At 46.6% G+C, this 19,791-nt stretch overlaps 1 long non-coding RNA gene across 1 annotated transcript; it reads left to right on the top strand.

Moving 5' to 3' along the window:
• Nucleotides 1-2,511: 2,511 nt before the first annotated feature.
• Nucleotides 2,512-19,312, top strand: LOC149870781 (uncharacterized). Its single transcript, XR_016440601.1, has 3 exons — nt 2,512-2,650; nt 19,061-19,102; nt 19,201-19,312. It is a non-coding gene; the product is annotated as an uncharacterized LOC149870781 (long non-coding RNA).
• Nucleotides 19,313-19,791: the final 479 nt, after the last annotated feature.

Below are 19,791 nucleotides of genomic sequence, written 5' to 3'. Positions count from 1 at the left end.
TGCCATTGTTTCACCTGAGGGCAGGGAAGACAAAAGAGAAAGACAAAATATTTAATAAGGACAGGCTGGGGTTGTGGGGGAGAAGGGGGGTAGGGAGGAAGAGTGCTGAATTTCACTGAGCTACAGCCCCACAGTGTAAAAGACTGGGAGGGCTATGCTTTAAGAATGGGGGGGAGAGGGGAACACACACACAGGCTGGGGAAGCTTGAGTTGGCTTACTCAGCCACACAGCAAACATGAAAGCAGGGGGAGTGGACCACAGGACTTACCATACAAGAGCAAGACTAGACAGGAAGACAACGCAGGATCAGAGGTAATGAGATAGCTGTGTGGGAAGGCAGGAACAGTCAGTCACTTAGGGAGTAAGCCAGTACAGGTGTGATATTGAATGGTGCAAGGTGGTGTAGCAGGGAATCTCTCTCTCTCCTGAGAGATGGTAGCAATAGAAGAATGGCAGCAGCAATGATGGTAGAAGCTGTCCAGTTCAGCCACTTAGGGTGTATTTCTGGTGAAAGTGAAAGTGAAGGTGAAGGTGGGGGTTGGTCTGCCAAGGCAGCTAGGCCAGGCAGGGCACCTTTAGGTTCCAGCAGTGATGGTGGGGGAGGGGCCCACAGGTAGCACAGGCTCCCTCCCCTGGCTGTCCCCTGACCATGGCTTAGCAGTGGGCTGGACAGCAGGCCAGCACATGGGTGCAGAAGCTGGGGTGTGGTGCAGTGCAGTGGGCCCCTCCTCAAGGGAGGCAGCAGCATGCAGCAGAAGACCCCCCAATGGGGAGCAGCAACAGCAGCAGTAGCAGCCCAGGGCAGGAAGGGGTGCAGCCAACTTATTCCCAAAAGCTCCAAGACCAAGCCAGCAGCTAGCAGTAGACAGTGGCAGGAAAGGACCTGGCCATCTTCTCCCCAGAAGTTCCTGAGACCAAGCTTGCAGCAACCAGCAACAGCATTAGCAGCAGCCTGGGACAAGAAGGTGTATGGCCAGCTTCCTCCTAGAAGCTCCTGAGCTTCTTACCGGGGCAGCTTTTTATACTTCTGGGGCCAGCACAGGTGCTGGCATCAGACTCTAGCTCCCCCTGACTGAAGTTCTAGGTGGAGCTGGGCAAGGTCAGTTTGCCTCAAGTGGCAGAACTTGTGCTACACCAAAGTGCATGTTCATGCACATGTCCTGAGGCACAAATCTCTGGCACAAATTTGTGCCGCTGATATTTAAGGTGCTGCAGGTACATGTGCCAGCATTTCTGGATACGCCTCTTGGGTGTGTCCAGATGAGCACCCACATACCTGTTTCAGCATCTTAAACCAGTCTGAGATGCTGCAAGAGGCATGCTGTGAATTAAAAAATGCTCCCCATACTGCACATTTGCAGCACAGGCTCTAAATTTGATGCCAGGATTTCCAGTTATTAACAAAATAAAATAAAAGCACTGCAGAAAAAAGTGGTGCATGGTGTGGCAGGTGCAGGGATCCCACCACAGTAAAACAGCTGGGTATTCGTATCCCACCACTACCACCATGTGTGGTGGGCCAGTAGGGGGCGCGCCTGTGTTGAGCCGCCCACCTTCCAGACTCCGAATGCCTCCCTAGGGGCACCTTATGCTTGGCCGACCCCTCTCCCAGAGCACACTTGCTAGTCTGGGGGTAACATGCCGCCACCACCCAGAGAAGGGACTGCCTCGGCCCTGTGTCCTCGGGGAAACACAGGCCTAATAGTCCGACAGGTACTCGACCCAGTACAGGGACTTGGGGCACTTCCCCAAGTCAAGGGGGCAAAAAGTAAAGTCTCCCTTAGTCCGCAGGCCTAAGGGGTCTCTCTAGTGTAATATAGACCCACCTCTCAATAAGTCTCCCACACCGGTCAAAAAGGAGACCTTTATTGATTACAGGGGGTAGGGGAAACTAGGGTACAGGGTTGAGCAATATCTTAGAAATCCTAAAGAGCAAACAGTGTGGCTGTGGTAGCCTTTTGATTACGCATCTGTGTTACTGCCAGCTAGATATCTAATCAGATTGAGTAGCTTACTCACAAGCATCTTCCAGAGTTCTTCCGTTTCCCCCCTGGAGTCTTGGGGTGAGAGAGAGAGCTAGGTCCCAATGGCAAGGCTCCTCTGTCTCCCCTGCTTTGCTGCTGCTTCACCTCATGGCCGAAGAGAGAAAAGCGAGCCTCCTCCCCCTCCCAACCTATATAGCCCCTGTGACCTCATTCACCTGGTCCAGTGGAGGTCAGCCCCAGTTGGCTGTCAGCCAACCAATTCGAAATACATCACCTGTTACCAGGCAGATTCCAGCTCCCCAGGTAGAAACCCCCCACCCAGGTAATTGATGCCAGTCATGTCGGCAGAGGGAGCAGGTTTCCCCCCTCCCTCAGGAATGCAGCCAGTTCAAGTTACCTAAAGAGACCCGCCAGGGTGTGGTTCCCTCCGTGCTGATCCACCCTAATCAAATGGTTGCTGCTCAGAGATTTTAGTCACAGTGTCACAGGGCAGAGATTTTGGGGAGAAACAAGGTGGCTTTCTGCCACACATGGCATGATTCTGCAGTGTGCCCTGAGGGAAGCCAAGGCTTGGACTTCCAGAGACACATTGGCTGCATTCACATGTGGGGCAAACACAAGTGGGGCAAGGCTGCATTGTGACCTGGCCTGGACACTATCCCAAGTAAGCAGGGACTGGGGGAGGGAGGGTTCTGTGTGGTTTCCTTGCAGGGGGTTGTGGGTGTGGGGTGTGTTGGTGGGTGTGTGGGGGGACCTGGGGTGTGTGGGGAATAGCAGAAGTATGGGGGGATGTGGGGTGTGTGAGGGGATTGAGGGGGGCAATCACATGCCCCCCCATGGCACACAACCCTCAGTGCTGACAGTAGCCAGCTAGGCCATACCTGCTGCTGCACTACCTGACCCATGGTCCATGCAGGTTGAACAGGCCCAGCCCAGCCCAGCTGGCCCCACTAGGGCACCTTTGGACACCTGGCATGCCCTTGGGGGGGATGTCAGGTGTGTGATGGGGTTTGAGGGGAGGCATCACACGTCCACACCCCCCCACTCCCTGTGGTACACAGCTCTCAGAGCTGGCAGCAGCAGCCAGATGGGCCATTGCATTGCTTGATGTGGGCTCTGTGCTGAATGGACCCAATCTGGCTGGGCCCAGCCTGTCCCTCTTGCACACCACTTTGGACAGGACTGGGAAAGCATATGAAATTTCAGGTTTGACATTTAGAGTATGCGGTGCAAATATGCAGTGTGGGAACATTTTTTTATTCCTAGTGTACCTCTTGTAATGTCTCAAACTGCTTTGAGATGCCACAAGGGACACATGCAGGGTCATCTGGACATGCCCCTTGTTTTCAAATTTGCTCCTCACTTCCATGTGGTCAGGGCGAGCAAGGTCTGACAGTAAGAGTTTTGGAAGGGGCTGTGAGGGGAAGAAGTTGTGGGAGGGCAGAGGCCAAGGGAGCTATCTTACCTTACAGATTTATTTCCTTTGCTATAGCAGTGGGGTGGGGGAAAAAATCGAGGCAAGACTCCAGAAATTACACTTAATACCAGAAAAAAAGTTAACAACATTCTACATTTTGGGGTTGTCTTATATTCAGGGTTATAATATTTGAGTAAATATGGTACCTTATTTTAAATTGAACTTCCCTTTTACAAGCTATACCAGGGAATAGTACAAATATTCTTAAAGCCTAGCAGGATATTCATGTGCTAGAAAGAACCTTCAGGCGACAGACTGTGAGAATTTATTTTTTCAAAATATTGCAATATGTTAATACTTAGATTTTCAATAAAGCTAAAAATACTTATTGACAAATGCCTCATTTTTAGTTAATAACATTTGGTTTAATGGTGCTGTAAACCACATCAAGTTTGCCTTAATGATACAGCCTTATCATCTACAATCTGCTTTAGGCTTTTATTTGTATTTTAAATTTGGCATTTTCATTTGATCTTTCATGCTTTTGACAGTCCCAGATAAATGGGAATACAAATGACTACTGAATATAAAGTAATTAAAGCAAAAACTCAAATACAGTAGGAAACTCAGATAGTATCTAAATCCTAGCATACATTGGAGGGGTTGTGTCTTTTACAGGTCTGTGATACTCTCATAGATTGTGATACAAACAAAATGTGTTTGGACTGGACCAACTGCTACAAATTGAAACAAATGATGATAATGTCTGAGATTCATTAATAACTGAAAGCACAGATACACAGAAGAGGATGGCTATAGGTCAATCTTGTCTTTTATTAATTTGCATTGTAGAGTAAATTGATGACATTTCTCCTCACCAGCAAACAATTGCATCTTCCAGATCATTAAATATGAAATTGGTAATAAAACTGTAAGAAGTGTTCTGTTCCCATACTGTCCCTGATGTATGGAGGAATTCCTAAAACAAATGAACTGGACCACTACACTAAACTTTTTCCATATTTACCTATGCATTTGTGTACCTGGGCATCCACATATCTTTTGACAATGGCCTACCAGCAGGTGTGCTGTATCCACTGCTTAACACACAAATTATATACCCATGATACTTGCTTGCAACCATCTGTTGTCTCTCATTGGGCCTGTCTACATGAGATGCTGCATGTGCAGTAGGCTAATTCTACTATGCATTAGCAGGCAGGCAAAAACTGTGCTTATGAACAGAAGAATTAAACTACTCTGCATTAGCATCACCTGAAAAATGTTCACCAGCACTGCTGCACAGTAATGCCAATTACGACACATTAATAACCATGTAGACATACGCATTATATAACAGATTGAGGCAGCACCTAGTGCAACTGATCTGGATCTCTAACAGGGGTGAGGCACTGCTAAAATGGATATAACAATATTGATACAATGTCGTTGTGTCTACACAAGATATTTATTACCAGGGATCTGGGTTTTTCATTTCCCATGGAAAAATGGAGTAAACCACAATTTTTACCTTTTAATAGATGTAAACATGGATTTCTCATTTCACCAGAGAAGTCCATGGATTTTGCAGTTTTGTGATAAGCTCCCTGCAAGCTGGTATAGTTCCAGCCTGCAAGAAGCTGGGAGGGAGTGAGAGGATGGCAGTCAGGCAGGGGGCACCATGTGTATGTACATGCATATGGCCCCAGGCAGCCCGGAGAGAAGCTCCCGCAGGTAAGGAGGTTGCGGGGTATTAAGACCCCACAGCAGCTGGGCAGAGGAGTTGGGCAGGGATAGGCCTGGGACTGGAACTACTGCTTAGCTGGGCAGTGAGCGGGGCTTGGGGCCTGGGGCTGCAATGTGTGGCTGCAGGGACCCAGCAGGGAGTGGGATGGGGTTATGGGCAGCTGACCGGAGGGTGGAGGGGAAGAACTGGCTCTCTGGCACTGCATGTAATCCCAAGGGGCAGAGGGGACCTGTGCTCCCCTGGTTCGTGCCTGGAGTAGGGGCATGGACAACTGGTGTCTCCTAATAACGGGGTGGGGGGGCACCAGAGTCCAGTTGCCAACCAGTGGGGAGGGGGTCCCCCTATGGCCAATGGCCACCACCAGCAGAAATATTGGAGGCAAACCCAGAAGTGCCAATGGCACTTTTCTCATGTCCTCAGAGTCTCAGGGGGGCACCACTTGCTCCCCCTACTCTTCAGCCAGTGAGGGCCAATTTCAGGGAGGGCACATGTCCTCACTATGCATTGCCTATGGGAAGGTGTGGGGGTGGGCTGAATCTTCCGCCCTGCTGCCCTACCCTGGGGTCTCCACAGCCCAGTAGGTGTGACCTGGTGTGCCGGAACAGTGGGACCATGCAGAGAAGCTGCCTGCTGCTGCAAGCTTCATGCTGCCCTGGCAATGTGTCCACTGCATGTGAGGCACCTTTGATCGGTGCAGTCCCACACCACTGCCCTCACTTCAGCCATGCAGGCAGGAGGCACATTGCCAGGGAAACACAGAGATTGCAGTAACATGTAGCTTTTCCGCATAGTCCTGCTGTTCCCTGCTGTACTGGTTTGTGCCTGCTCATGTGTGGAGGCCTCCGGAGTAGGGCAGCAGGCCAGGAGCCTGAGCCCACAGCCTGTGCCCACCCCACACACAAATCTGGAAGGTGTGGGTCCCCTTTTCCCCCCAGGGAATGTGCACAACACCAAGGATCTGTGGCCTCATCCCCCTGCCTAAGCACTCATACTGCCCCACTCTTGGATCTCCCATGCCCCCTGAGGAATGCTTGCAGCAACACAGAGCCAGCCTCACCTGCCCAAGATCACAACAGGCAGGCAGTATGGAAGAGCCACTGCTGTGGATCTGAGGCCAGGACCCCATAGCCTTGGCAGCTGGGCTGAGGGAGGCAGTGGACTGTGTGGGGGGTAAGGGGGCAGTAGCAGGTCGTGGGGGATGTGGGAAGGAAAGTGAGGGGCACCAGCAGTACTGTGAGGGGGCTGCTGCAGGGAGTGAGGGGCATCAGTAAGGGCTGTGGGGGATGTTATCTTAATCATGGATTTAGAGTTTTTAACAGAGAATTTGCATTTTTTAGCACAGATTTTTTTTTTTATCAGCGTAAACAAGGATCCCTATTTATTACACAGTTGACTAATTAGATGCATAGTAAATATTGCACATCGACACATGAACTCCTATTAGGCTGGAGTAAACTAATTTACTCCACAACGAGAGTAAATGTAAATACAAGTACTGTCCTGATTCGGAGTTTTTCACTCTGCGGCAGTGCACATTTAGGTTCTGGAGGGGCTGGGGCAGGAGGGTGCTTCAGTTTTGGGAATGCTTGCCAGTTCGCCTTGAACTGGAGCACCCTCCTGCCCCAGCCAGTCCCTCCACAGCACACTGTACTGGGGGGAGCAGCCCCAAGCTAGCAGGCTGACCCCCTGGGAAACAAATTCCAAAGTTTATTCATGTGCCTTATTCATGTGGGTGCATCCAGACAACCATGGTCATGTTACATAAGGAAGAATTTCTTTACTGTCTGAGCCCCTAAGGTCTGGAACAGTCTGCCAGTGGAGGTGGTTCAAGCACCTACATTGAGCACCTTCAAGAGTAAATTGGATGCTTATCTTGCTGGGATCCTATGACCCCAGCTGACTTCCTGCCCTTTGGGCGGGGGGCTGGACTCGATGATCTCTCAAGGTCCCTTCCAGCCCTGATGTCTATGAAATCTATGTGGTATGTGGCACTGCAAACACATTTGCAGCCCCACAAAGCACACATTCCACAGTTTGCCATACTGCAAGGTCATTTTTCTGAAATCCAGGGGTAAAAAAACCCCACAGAACTACACCCCCACAAAGTAGCACACGCTGGTGCAGCATACTCTTTTAAAAAGTGGAGCCAGGCCACTCGGAGCCACCCTGCACCTGCTGGCCATGCTCCACCTGGCAGGATCACCATGGCTGTAGCTCCAGGAGGCCCCCAGGACCCCAGGTAAGGTTGCTGGGGCCTGCACAGTGCTGTCCCCAGCTTCCCCTATGCCACCCGAGGTAACTTTCCACATGCCAAAGTGGTGCAAGGTAGACTGCTGCTACTTGTCCCCAGGGAACCAAACATACACACATGTATGGATGTGCCCTATGTGGGCAAGGCAACAGGCAAGAGTATGTCCCCCTTCTGGCTGGGTTGACAAGGCACAATTTACTCCTGGGTCAGCATCTACATGTGCATTGCTGCACAGTAAATAACTGCGCAGTGGGCCCATCTACATGAGACTCTTAATGCACAGTAGCCTAACAACAATGCACAGTACTGTGCCAGGCAATAAATGTGTTAATACGCTACTGCAAAGTAGTATTATGCTACTTACGTAGGGAATAAGCATCACAAAAAAACATGCACCAGTGCAACTGCGCAGTAACTGTAGTTCCTGTGCATTTAGTTACTATTTAAATACATAAGTACTAATCTAAATGCACAGTAATTACTTCACATTAATGAATGTGTAGATGTATCCAGTAGGATAGTATTGCATTTTGTATTATATTCAAGTAAACATGTTTTTAAAATTTTGGAACAAAAGATGTTGTCACAAAAAATGTTACCAGCTGTATTTGATGTCTCTAGCAATAAATTAATCAAACCATACAAGGTAGACAAAAAGTCTAGTGCCATCTGTCAGTCTCAGGCCTCACCCACGCATTACATTTTAGGCTATACCCTGTACAGGAGGGATCGTGTTGACAAAAGGGGCGGGGGTGTAGCTCTCTATGTCAAGGAAAGCTACATGTCCCTGCAAGCTGATGTTGGCGACCGGCATGGACAGCTAGAGACCCTCTGGGTAAAAATTCGTGGGGAATACGGCACAGGGGACACAATGGTGGGAGTCTACTACAGACCTCCCACTCAAAGTCCTGAGCTTGACCAGGAGTTCACCCGGGAACTGACTGAGGCAGCTTGCTCCAGGACCTTGGTTGTCATGGGTGACTTCAATTACCCGGACATCTCGTGGGAAGATCACTCAGCAAAATCCGAGCAGTCGCAAAGCTTTCTCTCATGCGTGGATGACCTCTACCTGACTCAAGAAGTCTATGGGCCAATGAGAGGCAAAGCGCTGCTCGACCTGGTACTGGCTATGGGGGATAACCTAATCGGTGACCTAGTGATCGATGGGAAGCTGGGTGACAGCGACCACGAGCTGATCACCTTCACCATCTGCCATAAAGCTGGCAAGTCAGTCAGCAACGCAGAAGTCCTTGACTTCAGAAAAGCCGACTTTGACAAGCTCAAGAGGCTAGTCAGTCAGGCCCTCAGGGACCATGACCCCAGGGAGATGGGAGTTCAAGAAGAGTGGTTGCTTCTCAAGGAAGCAATCCTCAATGCACAAGCTAAATCTATCCCATCATGGAGGAAAGGCAGCAAGAAGGCACAGCAGCCCTCCTGGCTCTCCAGGGACCTAGCGGACCTCCTGTGGCTAAAAAGGAAAGCCTACAAAGGATGGAGGACGGGATTCACCTCGAAGGAGGATTACTCTGAGCTGGTCCGGTCCTGCAGGGAGCAAACCAGGAAAGCCAAGGCTGTAACTGAACTCCAACTAGCTTCAGGCATCAAGGACAACAAAAAGTCCTTTTTCAGATATGTGGGGAGCCGGAGGAAAAGCAAGGGCAATGTTGGACCTCTGCTAAACCAGATGGGGCAACTGACAACTGACGCCCAGGAAAAAGCCAAATTATTAAATAGGTACTTTACGTCAGTCTTTCATCAGTCACATGGGATGCCCATGCCTGCTATGGGACAGGGAAATCTGGGTGAGGGGGATCCCCTACCCTCCATCAATGCTGACCTCGTGAAGGAACACCTTGAGAAGCTGGATACCTTCAAGTCAGCTGGCCCTGACAATCTGCACCCCAGGGTACTCAAGGAGCTGGCGAGCGTCATAGCCCAGCCCCTGGCATGGATCTTTGAAAACTCCTGGCGCTCTGGTGTAGTGCCTGAAGACTGGAAGAAGGCCAATGTGGTGCCGATCTTCAAAAAAGGGAGGAGAGTGGATCTGGTTAACTACAGGCCCATTAGCCTGACTTCTATCCTGGGGAAGATCCTAGAAAAGTTTATTAAGGAGGCCATCCTTGATGGACTGGCCCAGGCTAACATTCTAAGGGATAGCCAGCACGGGTTTGTTGCGGGTAGGTCTTGTTTGACCAATCTCATTTCCTTCTATGACCAGGTGACCTATCACCTGGACAAGTGAGAAGAGGTTGATATCATATATCTTGACTTCGAAAAAGCTTTTGATCTGGTATCCCATGATCACCTCTTGGCCAAACTGGCCAGTTGTGGCCTTGGCTTCACCACGATCCACTGTCTGGGAAATTGGCTCCGTGGTCGGACCCAGAGGGTTGTGATTGATGGCAGTCACTCATCGTGGTGCCCTGTGACCAGTGGGGTCCCTCGAGGCTCTGTCCTGGGACCCATACTGTTCAACATCTTCATTAACGATGTGGACACTGGAGTCAGGAGTGGACTGGCCAAGTTCGCCGATGACACCAAACTTTGGGGCAAAGCATCCACGCCAGAGGACAGGCAGGTGATCCAGGCTGACCTGGACAAGCTCAGCAAATGGGCAGACAAGAACCTGATGGTGTTTAACACCGAAAAATGCAAGGTTCTCCACCTTGGGAGGAAAAACCTGCAGCATCCTTATAGGCTCGGCAGTGCTACATTGCATAGCACTACAGAAGAAAGAGACTTGGGGGTCATCATTGACCACAAGATGAACATGAGCCTGCAATGCGATGCTGCGGCTAGTAAAGCGACCAAAACGCTGGCTTGCATCCATAGATGCTTCTCGGGCAAATCCCGGGATGTGATTCTCCCCTTGTACTCGGCCTTGGTGATGCCGCAGCTGGAGTACTGCGTCCAGTTTTGGGCTCCACAATTCAAAAAGGATGTGGAGAAGCTTGAGAGAGTCCAGAGGAGAGCTATGCGCATGATCAGAGGTCAGGAAAACAGATCTTACGATGACAGGCTGAGAGCCATGGGACTCTTTAGCCTGGAAAAGCGCAGGCTCAGGGGTGATCTGATGGCCACCTATAAGTTTATCAGGGGTGACCACCAGGATCTGGGGGAACATCTGTTCACCAGAGCGCCCCAAGGGATGACGAGGTCGAACGGTCACAAACTCCTGCAAGACCGTTTCAGGCTGGACATAAGGAAGAATTTCTTTACTGTCCGAGCCCCCAAGGTCTGGAACAGTCTGCCAGTGGAGGTGGTTCAAGCACCTACATTGAACACCTTCAAGAGTAAATTGGATGCTTATCTTGCTGGGATCCTATGACCCCAGCTGACTTCCTGCCCTTTGGGCAGGGGGCTGGACTCGATGATCTCCCGAGGTCCCTTCCAGCCCTAATGTCTATGAAATCTATGAAACCAGTTAATAAAATTATTAACCAGTTAAATTGTGATCCATCTTCATGTTAAACCAATTAATTGTGTGATAAAACAAGCAATAAGCTACAAAGCTATTCCACAAAAAAAATTAAATAACTTTGTAACTTTTCCTCCATTAATTGAATGTATGGATAGGTGCTCCCCTGTGGCTGGAAATGCTGTCAACTGCAGGGCTCCCGGCCACAAGGGCGTACCACCCACTGCCATCCTCACAGATGACAAGGCTGTCAGTGGTGACAGCATTCCCAGATCTGCCCCAGCTGTAAGCCTAAATAATTAGACTCTATATAAGGGAAATTTATACATTTGTTATAATTTTCGAGTTATAGAATCTAATTATTTGAACCTTGCCTTGAATTTTTCCCCATCCAGCTGCTACAGCAAGGAAAATAAATCTGGAGGTCAGGTACCCCCCTTGCCCTTTGTCCTCCTGCCTTCTTTCCCCTCACAGCCCCTTCCCCACCCCTTACTGTCAGGTCCTCCTGTCTCTGAGTCTGTGAAAGCGAGGAGCAAATTTAAGAACAACTGGGCATGTCTACATGAGATATTTAATATAAAGCTGACTTATTTGCTCCACAGTAAATGTCTTAGCATCTACACATGTGAATGTATTAGGCCACAGGAAACTAAAACACTCCACAGCAGGATAATACTTATAAATACAGGTACTGCCCTGTTTTGGAGAGGTTTTTTGTGCACAGCAATGCACGTGTAGACACTGATCTGGCTGGCTGAGGCAAGGATGCTTCAATGAGGGGCTGCCTGCCAGCTAAATCCATACTGAAGCACACTTGTGCCCCAGGCAGCCCTTCTGAGGCACATTGAGCTGGGTTGGACCAGCCCTGGGGTGGCAGGCACACCCATCCTCCAGGTACCTGCCAGTCAGGGATGCTCTGACCAGGCCTTATGCTGATTGCAATAAGTTCCAGAATTTATCCATGTGCACAAATTGCACATGTAGATGTTCCCACTGACTTTAAAATTAACATGCCTGTAGTAATTTGCATATAGGGAAATTGCTACAGGTACCCATAGAATTTGTTCATCCAGAGTTGATTAATTTTATCATTCTTTTTTAAATTGTCATGATATTTGTCTAAATCCAAAAGTCTCATAATTAATCATATAGCTCATTGAGCTCAGAATGAGTGGAGTCAATAGCATTTTGAGCCATGGCAATCTAAAGGTCAGCATTACTCAGTAAATGTGTGTAGTCCAGATGCCCCTCACAAAGGAACCATGTGCTAATTAGCCCTCCATGCATGACTGGATTCAGGTGTTCTTGTCATGAGTCCTGGGATCCTCCACAAATTTACATGCAGATGAGGCTCAGGGCAACCTGATCCAACTCTACATCATGGATGATAGGAGCACGCTAATCGTATGTGACAGACTGAGAGAGGGGGCCGACAGAGGGATTCTGGGTGAACTGTTTGGGGCCCAGTTTGGTGATGTTTGCCAGACACTCAAGTCTGGTGAAGGAAAGAGAATTGTTGGAAAAGTCAGAATGTGTTCAGTGTAGTGGCTCACCATGACAATAAAGAGTCAGCACAGGGGGGGAACTGAGTACAATGGGCACTATTATATGTCTTATTTTTATAGGCTGTATTAGTCAATCCTTGTGGTAGACTCTGATCTGTAGATAGCTTCTTGGCCTCTTGGCTAAGATTCAGGATGATGACTAATCTGGTTGGAAGATTTAGGAGCCATCAATGGTAGCAACAGCAACATTTGGAAAAGCCACAAGGAATGAGATGGAATGAACTGCTCATTATGGAAGAAAATGAATGAGAGCTGGGAGAAGGTAACAATTCTGCATAAGCATCTTCACAAGGCAATGATTTAATTTGGGTATTTCAAAGCTAGAGATGACTCAGCTGGGTTTCAGCAGGTTGATAATGGAGGGGATGCTCAAGGTTTTGGTGCTTGATATGCCAAGCAGATGCCAAGAAACTTGGATTGGGAGGTAAAATCTAGGGATGATACAGCATATTAAAAGTTCTGGGAGACCTACAAGGAAAGAAGGAGTATCCAGTCATAATTTGATTCTGTGGCTGTTGAGGACATCCAAGATGGACTACAAAAAATTCAAAGCCTCAGTTAGGGAAAAAGAGACCATGTCCCCAGCAGGGAGGTTCACAGGGGATAAAACTTAACAATGTGGAAGGGAATGTTTGACAAAAACTTATATAAACAGCCCTAGGACTTTGGTTGGCTGCTAGCACATTAGATTGCTCCAGTATGGGCACTTCATTACCACTAGAAACTGCATAGAACAATGGAATGCTCCAAATGTGCTGTAGGTAAGAAAGCATATGGCATGTCATGTGGGAGTGAAAGTTTACCAGAACGATCTGGGAAAAGGCGGAGAAACTTCTATAGTAGCTGAGTGTTAATAGCCAATTGATACTAGAAATGGTTCTTTACAGAATGTGAGTCAGGACCCAGAGGAAGGATGGAGGAAGAATATGGAAAGCCAGTGTGAGCTTTGGCACAGCATTCTGGTTGGAAGGCAAGGAATTTACTAGTCTTACAACATCTAGAACTCTGTAGAAGATACTGCTCATTTGGACTTGAGTGAACCGGCGTAGTGATGCTGGCAGGACATACAAGAACCACGTAAGGACTAGACAATGGATTTATGGAAAAAAGAAGACTGGAGATACCTAGTAGAGCTAAGAAGATAAAGAGATGATTAAGCCTAAGAGGCGGCAGAGCTATGGCCACAGGCTGGGGGTTGTCTAGGAAAAAGGGATGAGGGATCTAAGACAAAACATAGATGTTTTATAGTCCTGCTCAAGAGTTGGCTGCATTTAATCAGCTTTATAGTTCATTTCCATTACTGAGCACATGCTGCTTTTGGCAGCAGTTTAATGATAAACAATGTATTTAATGAAGGTTCCTTGTATATGAATGTACAATGAGGAGCTTTTTTTCCTTGTGCTGACTGGTGAAAATAACTTCATCTGATATTCAAGTAAATATGATATGAAGAAATTTATTACCTTGGAGACAAAAAACTGAAATCAAAATGGATGATTATTCAAATTATTTTATTTTGTTATATTGTTTTCTTCCACTTGTTTTAAAGCTTTCATTTTAATATGTGTGTACATATTATAAAATATACAATATAGCACAATATCATTTACTGTATTTTATATGATGGCTTAATATTTAGTATGAATAAATGTTTCAACATTTTTATGTTTATGAATCAAAATGCCCTCATATTTCTCTTCTACAAAAATAGTTTGACTTTTTCCTGACATAAAGTGAAAATAACATTTTCAAAATGTTATAATTTCTTAGGGGATTGAAACTCCATTTTCTAGTCATCGCTAATGTTTAGAGAGGCTAGGCAAAGGAGTAGCTTTTCCTAGGATAGGAACTGCATTAGTATTTGCATTTTCAAGATCTGGTCTCCACAGGGCTGTGAAATCCTTAATTTGTTTATTTCCCTGTTGAGGAAAGTAAATCACAATTGCAGCCCCCAAATGTTTGTGAGTTTATCAAAAGAAGCATTTATCCCACATTCATTCTACTCTGTCATTAAATCCTCTGGATTACATAGCTGTTGTTGTCTTTTAAATTCCTGGTAACTATGTTGCTGACAACCAGCTGTTCTTTTCTATGCACCATAACCAAGCCTCCTAAAGTAGATCATTAGTCTGCTTGCATCCATCTACTTTATTTATGTCAGTCAGTGCAATTATAATAGCCATCTGCAACTGTAGCCAGTCTTTTCTTTAAAAAAAAAGTGATATGCCAATATCAAGGGAAGAATGAAGCTGTTACTGTAGTATGTCTTAACTCTTTCATAACCACAATACAGCAGCCAGCAGCAGCCTCTTCAGTCTGCGAGTGATCTCATTTCTTTCTGTCATGTCATCAATCATCATTTCAAAGCAGCATAGGCTGCCAACACTAGGCCTAGTTAATGTCTTTAAGCGCAGCTCCAGGCCACAATGGGTACATAAACTGAGCCACCAGACATAGCTTTGGAAGTCATTAGGACTTTAAAAACTCATTTGAACACCAGTTTCTTCCCTTGACAAGCAGCAGCTTACAAGGAGCCCATTCTGGCAGCAAACTTCTATGCCAGCTGTGTTAACTCATTTATTTTGGCTAGCAAATAGGAAGTGTTGGGGCCTGCAATTCATGTATTCTCTACTCATTCATCAACCACCATGCTCTAGGGATAGAATAAAGTGGATAAGGGCCTTTTGAGCCCTTCAAATCATATTCTGATATCTGGCTAGCCCATATATAGGTGTAAAGGAGGGCCTTAATGGTACTCTAGCATTCTGATTTAATCTCACTTCTCCAGGTTGATCCTAAGGTTCTATCCCTGAGTATCATCCTTTTTTAAGGAGCACAAACATAACTTGTCCCAAAAGCTTTCTAGTTTGATTTGCTGTCTCTTCAAAATCATGCTGAACCCTTAGTTTCTTTTAGTGCTCCCAATGGTCTGAATGACCAAAAAACCGTTATCTCAAAACAAAACAAAAATCAACTCATGTCACAAAACTGCTCCATGCAGACATGCTGTGGTATTTGCACCTTTTTGGGTACAGACAGAAGTGACAATTTTCAGTCACAGAAAGCAGTTTAAAGCTATAACCTAACAGAAGTGCACAGCTGCTGACAGTTTCAAAAATGGCTAATTGAGTGAAAATCTGATCCCTTTTTGCATGAGGTATCATATAAAGATGTTTAAAAATGTAGCATCTTTTGAAACTTGTGTCTGCAAAGATCCCAGTCTGTCACTGTTTTCAGAATGAGAGTGGGGGGAAGGGAGCAAAGGGCATTCAGTCTTGGGGAGTTTCAGACTTCCCTGGAGGGTTGGGTGGGTTTATCAGACCTCTCCCCCCAGGTGGGGGGTCCAATTCACCCACTCAACCCTTCAGCACCAGATGGGGAACCCCAAGAATGAGTTCCCTCCACTGTCTTTTCCCTTCCCCATTCTGAAAATAGCAAACACTGGCAGGGAGCCCCAGCTATTGCCAGCAGCTAGATTCCCCTACACCCTGAAACCAACAGTGAACTGCTGTTTGGTCCAGGGTAATGTTGTAACTGAGAACACTTTGCACAAATCATTCTGAGTTACAGCTGGGAGCTGCACTTTTATCCGTAACTTTAATTTAAAAAAATAGGTGTAGTTATCAAATACACTCACCCCTCAACCTTCCTTGTTTTCTCACTGCACTCACTAGGGTTCTGTCACTCATGGTCAGAATGAACTCTGAGGTAATGCTGAGTTTTTGGCAGATGGAAGGAGGTCTACGTAGAGCTGGGCAAGAAAAATGTGGGGTTGGTTTCTTTGAGCTCAACATACCTCCCTTTAGGGAGACATTTTAGTTCTGGATGAAAACTAAAGGCAAAATTATTGGCTAATCAAAAGTCTTGAAAAAATTAGATGGCTTGAAATATTTCATTTTAGCAAGATCAAAACCTTTTGATTTGACAAAATGAGACGGCTTCAGTTTGACTTCAAACCTGTTTTTCTTTTTTAAGTTTCTTAATTAGAAGAAATTAATCAGGTCATTTCAAATTGCAAAAAGCAAAACAAATCCACTTTGAAAATATCAAAATTGGTCATTCAAAGTGTTTCCGGAATGTTAACTCTTTTCTTGTAAATTAAAAACTGATGGAATTTCAACACTTGCAGAAGTATTGGGTGTATTTAGTGGGGAGGGGGTTGGGGGGTTTTTTTTGCCAGTAAAAGCTTTTTCTGGTGAAAAATTTAGCCAGCTTTAGCTGCGAAGCAGTAATGAGTGACAATTTTCACTCAATAACAGAAACATGAAGAGAATGGGAAATACACAGGGACTACTTACAACCAGTTAGGGTGTCAGTAAAATGATGTGATGATTGTATTGTGAGGATGAGTCTGAAACTGAGACTCCACTTTTGTTAGGTGCTGTACCAACACAGAACAAGATAGTTCTTGTCTCGGAAAACTTACAACTTAACTACATAAGACAGGCAAAAATATGATATAGATGTACAGGATACACAGGAAATTAGTGGAGACCTGCATTCAATGGGTCAAAAGACCCAGATTATACTTTTCATTTTATCTGTTGTATACTGGGCCCGCGCGAGGTGGAAAGTATTCGCTTCAGATTTGCATTCAGTGATTCAGAGGGATTGTGATTTGATTCAGTGATTCATATCACTGTCCTGATTTGATTCAGCTGAATCTGAATCTGGAGATATTTGGCACCGAATCTTATTCAGCCATAGACTATACAGGCAGGTAGTGCCGGTGGGAGCAGCTTGGGGAGCAGCTGGATGAGCCCCAGCTTGAGCTGGCAGCCCTGGGAGAAGCCACAGCTCATCCGGCTGCTCCCCTGGCTGCCCTTCAACCAGGGAAAGGCAGGCAGTGCTGGCAGCCCTAGGAGAAGCTGCAGGTAATGGGGGGAGTGACCAGGGGAGCTGGGAGATCAAACCAGGAACTGGGGAATTGAAGTGGGAGCTGGGGGAGGAAGCCCCTGCTTCTTGCCCCAACCCCTGATTATTTCCCCCAGTTACTGGTTCAATCCTCCAGCTCCCAATCATTCCCCCAGCTCCCCAGTCATTCCCCCCAGCACTGCCTGCCTCAATCTACCTTTGTGGTGGAAGTAGATAATCAACTTCTTCTCAGTTCTTGTGATAGTATTGATACTGCACAATGGATCTATACTGCTATTTTGCCTTACAGACCCTGGTCACTCAGCTCATGACCCCAGTCAAGGCATAGAATGGGTTATCCTGGCCACATCTACACAAGACACTGACTACACAGTTGTTACTTTGTAGTTATTAAGTATTTGTATCAGCAAGTACTAAATGACTGCTCAATAGCTGGAGTTACTGCACAGTATCATTGTGAAACAGCATTTTTTGACACTGACTGCCCAGTAGCTCATTACTACTGCATGGCAGAATTGTCTCTCACTTCCTGCCACATGATGCTACTGTCAGTGTCTCATGTAAACATGGTCCCTGAAGCCAACCTGGCTCTGAGAATCTGCAATCTGTTCAAGGTAGAGCATGCTTGCGGGCATAACAAGGTGAGTGTATCTTTATGCCTTCCTTTCTTCCAACAAATCCATGTCCAAAGAGATGAAAACTACACAGCAATGCAAAGTGTCTGGGATCCTATGGCAGCAACTCCAACCGTGAAGCAGCTGTTCTGGTCCAAAAAGACAAGTAGCAACTGGTGGGAGCATTTGCTCCTGACCACTTGGAATGATAAACAATGGTGGATAAACTCCTGTATGGCCATCAAGGGGGTGACCTTCAAAGGGACATGAACCAAGCTGTCCACCAAAGGGACAGTACCCCTGATTATGGAGAAGCATATCATCATCTCTGTATGAAAGCTTGGTACCCCCAGTAGCCTCCAGCCCATCAACATACAGTTCAGCATTTGTCAAATGTGCAGTGCAGGAGGTGTGTTTGGTGATCAGGCAGGTGCTGGCACTACAGTTCACCTGTGGTCAGTGTCACCTGTATGGGATTCCTACAGTGTGCAAGGTTGTTGCACTTCATGCCTGAGACTTAGTAAACCACCAAAGCTTTTTCTTGGTCATGATGCATGGCATCATAAACCATTTCAGATATTTTACACTTGTCAATTCCAGATGGTAGGTCAGGGTCTATGGTGCCAAGCTATTTAGGAACTTTGGACTCCCCAAACTGATAGAGTTTGGGAGATTATCTGAAGGGGTTTCCACCACCAAGGTGAAAGGAATGATTATACTTACACTGCTAATCGGGCATACATACTATCCACTACAGCTCTGCTTGATGAAGCTGTTTACAGGTCACCTGGATACCTGTAAGGAACTCTTTAACTACTGCTTCAACAGCTGCTGCATGGCTGTGTAGTGTGCATTTTGGCATGGATCTGAGTCTGGCGGTTGCTGCTTTCCACTGAAGGCACTTTATTTATGCATCTCCTTATACTTTAAAAAAAAAAAAAGTCTGCTGCTCCATAAAAAGAGCAGGCTTCACTGCCCATGTCTTCCATGCTCCAGCAATGAAAACAACACGTTTCCATAATGAAAATAGATTTTATCGAACAAAGAGAACAAAAAGCATTTCTTTCCAACCCCTAAATCCCCAAGATACAGAAGTAACAAAGCAGCCAAAGCAGGACAAAACAAACAGTCTTTAAATGGGTTTATGCAGGAGCAGCCCAACACTTTATGCTTTCCTTCTCTTGCAGTACCTAATCCTCCTAGATGAGTTCAAGTCCTGGAATAGTCAGGTAAGTTTGATGGCTCTGTATAGAAGAGAGTTGTGCCCTGGAATGTGAAGTGCCAGCTAATGGGCTACTAGAGAATTCAGTATTGTTTTGTATTGCAGATAGGTTGGGTCATGATCAAAATCACCATTAACCTCTCACCTAATGAATGGAAAAGCCTGCCTGAGCCATGTTCTGGCAGTAAGCCCAGGTACCACACACTGGACATTGGATAGACATTGGATTTATGACACACTACAACCTGCTGGGCATCTGACTCCTCAGGTATGTCTCCACTTTTACTTGCATTGCTACATTCCTCTTCCCACCCCCCACCCCCACCAGTGCAGCCTGTCTCTCACCTCCTTATGCCACCATTTCCATTTTCAATGACTGGCTTTCTTGCCTGCATTGCATGACAGCCTCTGGCTTCTTTACTATTCTTCCCATCCAGGAACATCATACACACACACACACAAACTGCAGGTGCTTCCTCAGCCTTATGAAGGATTTTTCAACATGAGTGTTTGCTAAGATATATTTCTGTAAATAACTATTCAGCTGGTCTGCCAAAACATACTAGATTAGAGTGACCCAGAAGAAAGGACCTTGTCTGACAGTTCCTTGTCCTTAGAACAACACCCCTAGCACCTGACCAGAAACACGTTGGGCCCTGGACACATCTAAGCCCCAGGGCTGAGGCTGGCAGGGAG

The sequence above is a fragment of the Crocodylus siamensis genome, chromosome 2, assembly GCF_052110815.1.
Source record: "Crocodylus siamensis isolate JL-2025a chromosome 2, ASM5211081v1, whole genome shotgun sequence".
NCBI classification, from domain to species: Eukaryota; Metazoa; Chordata; order Crocodylia; family Crocodylidae; genus Crocodylus; species Crocodylus siamensis.
This window is presented reverse-complemented; position numbering and strand designations above follow the sequence as displayed.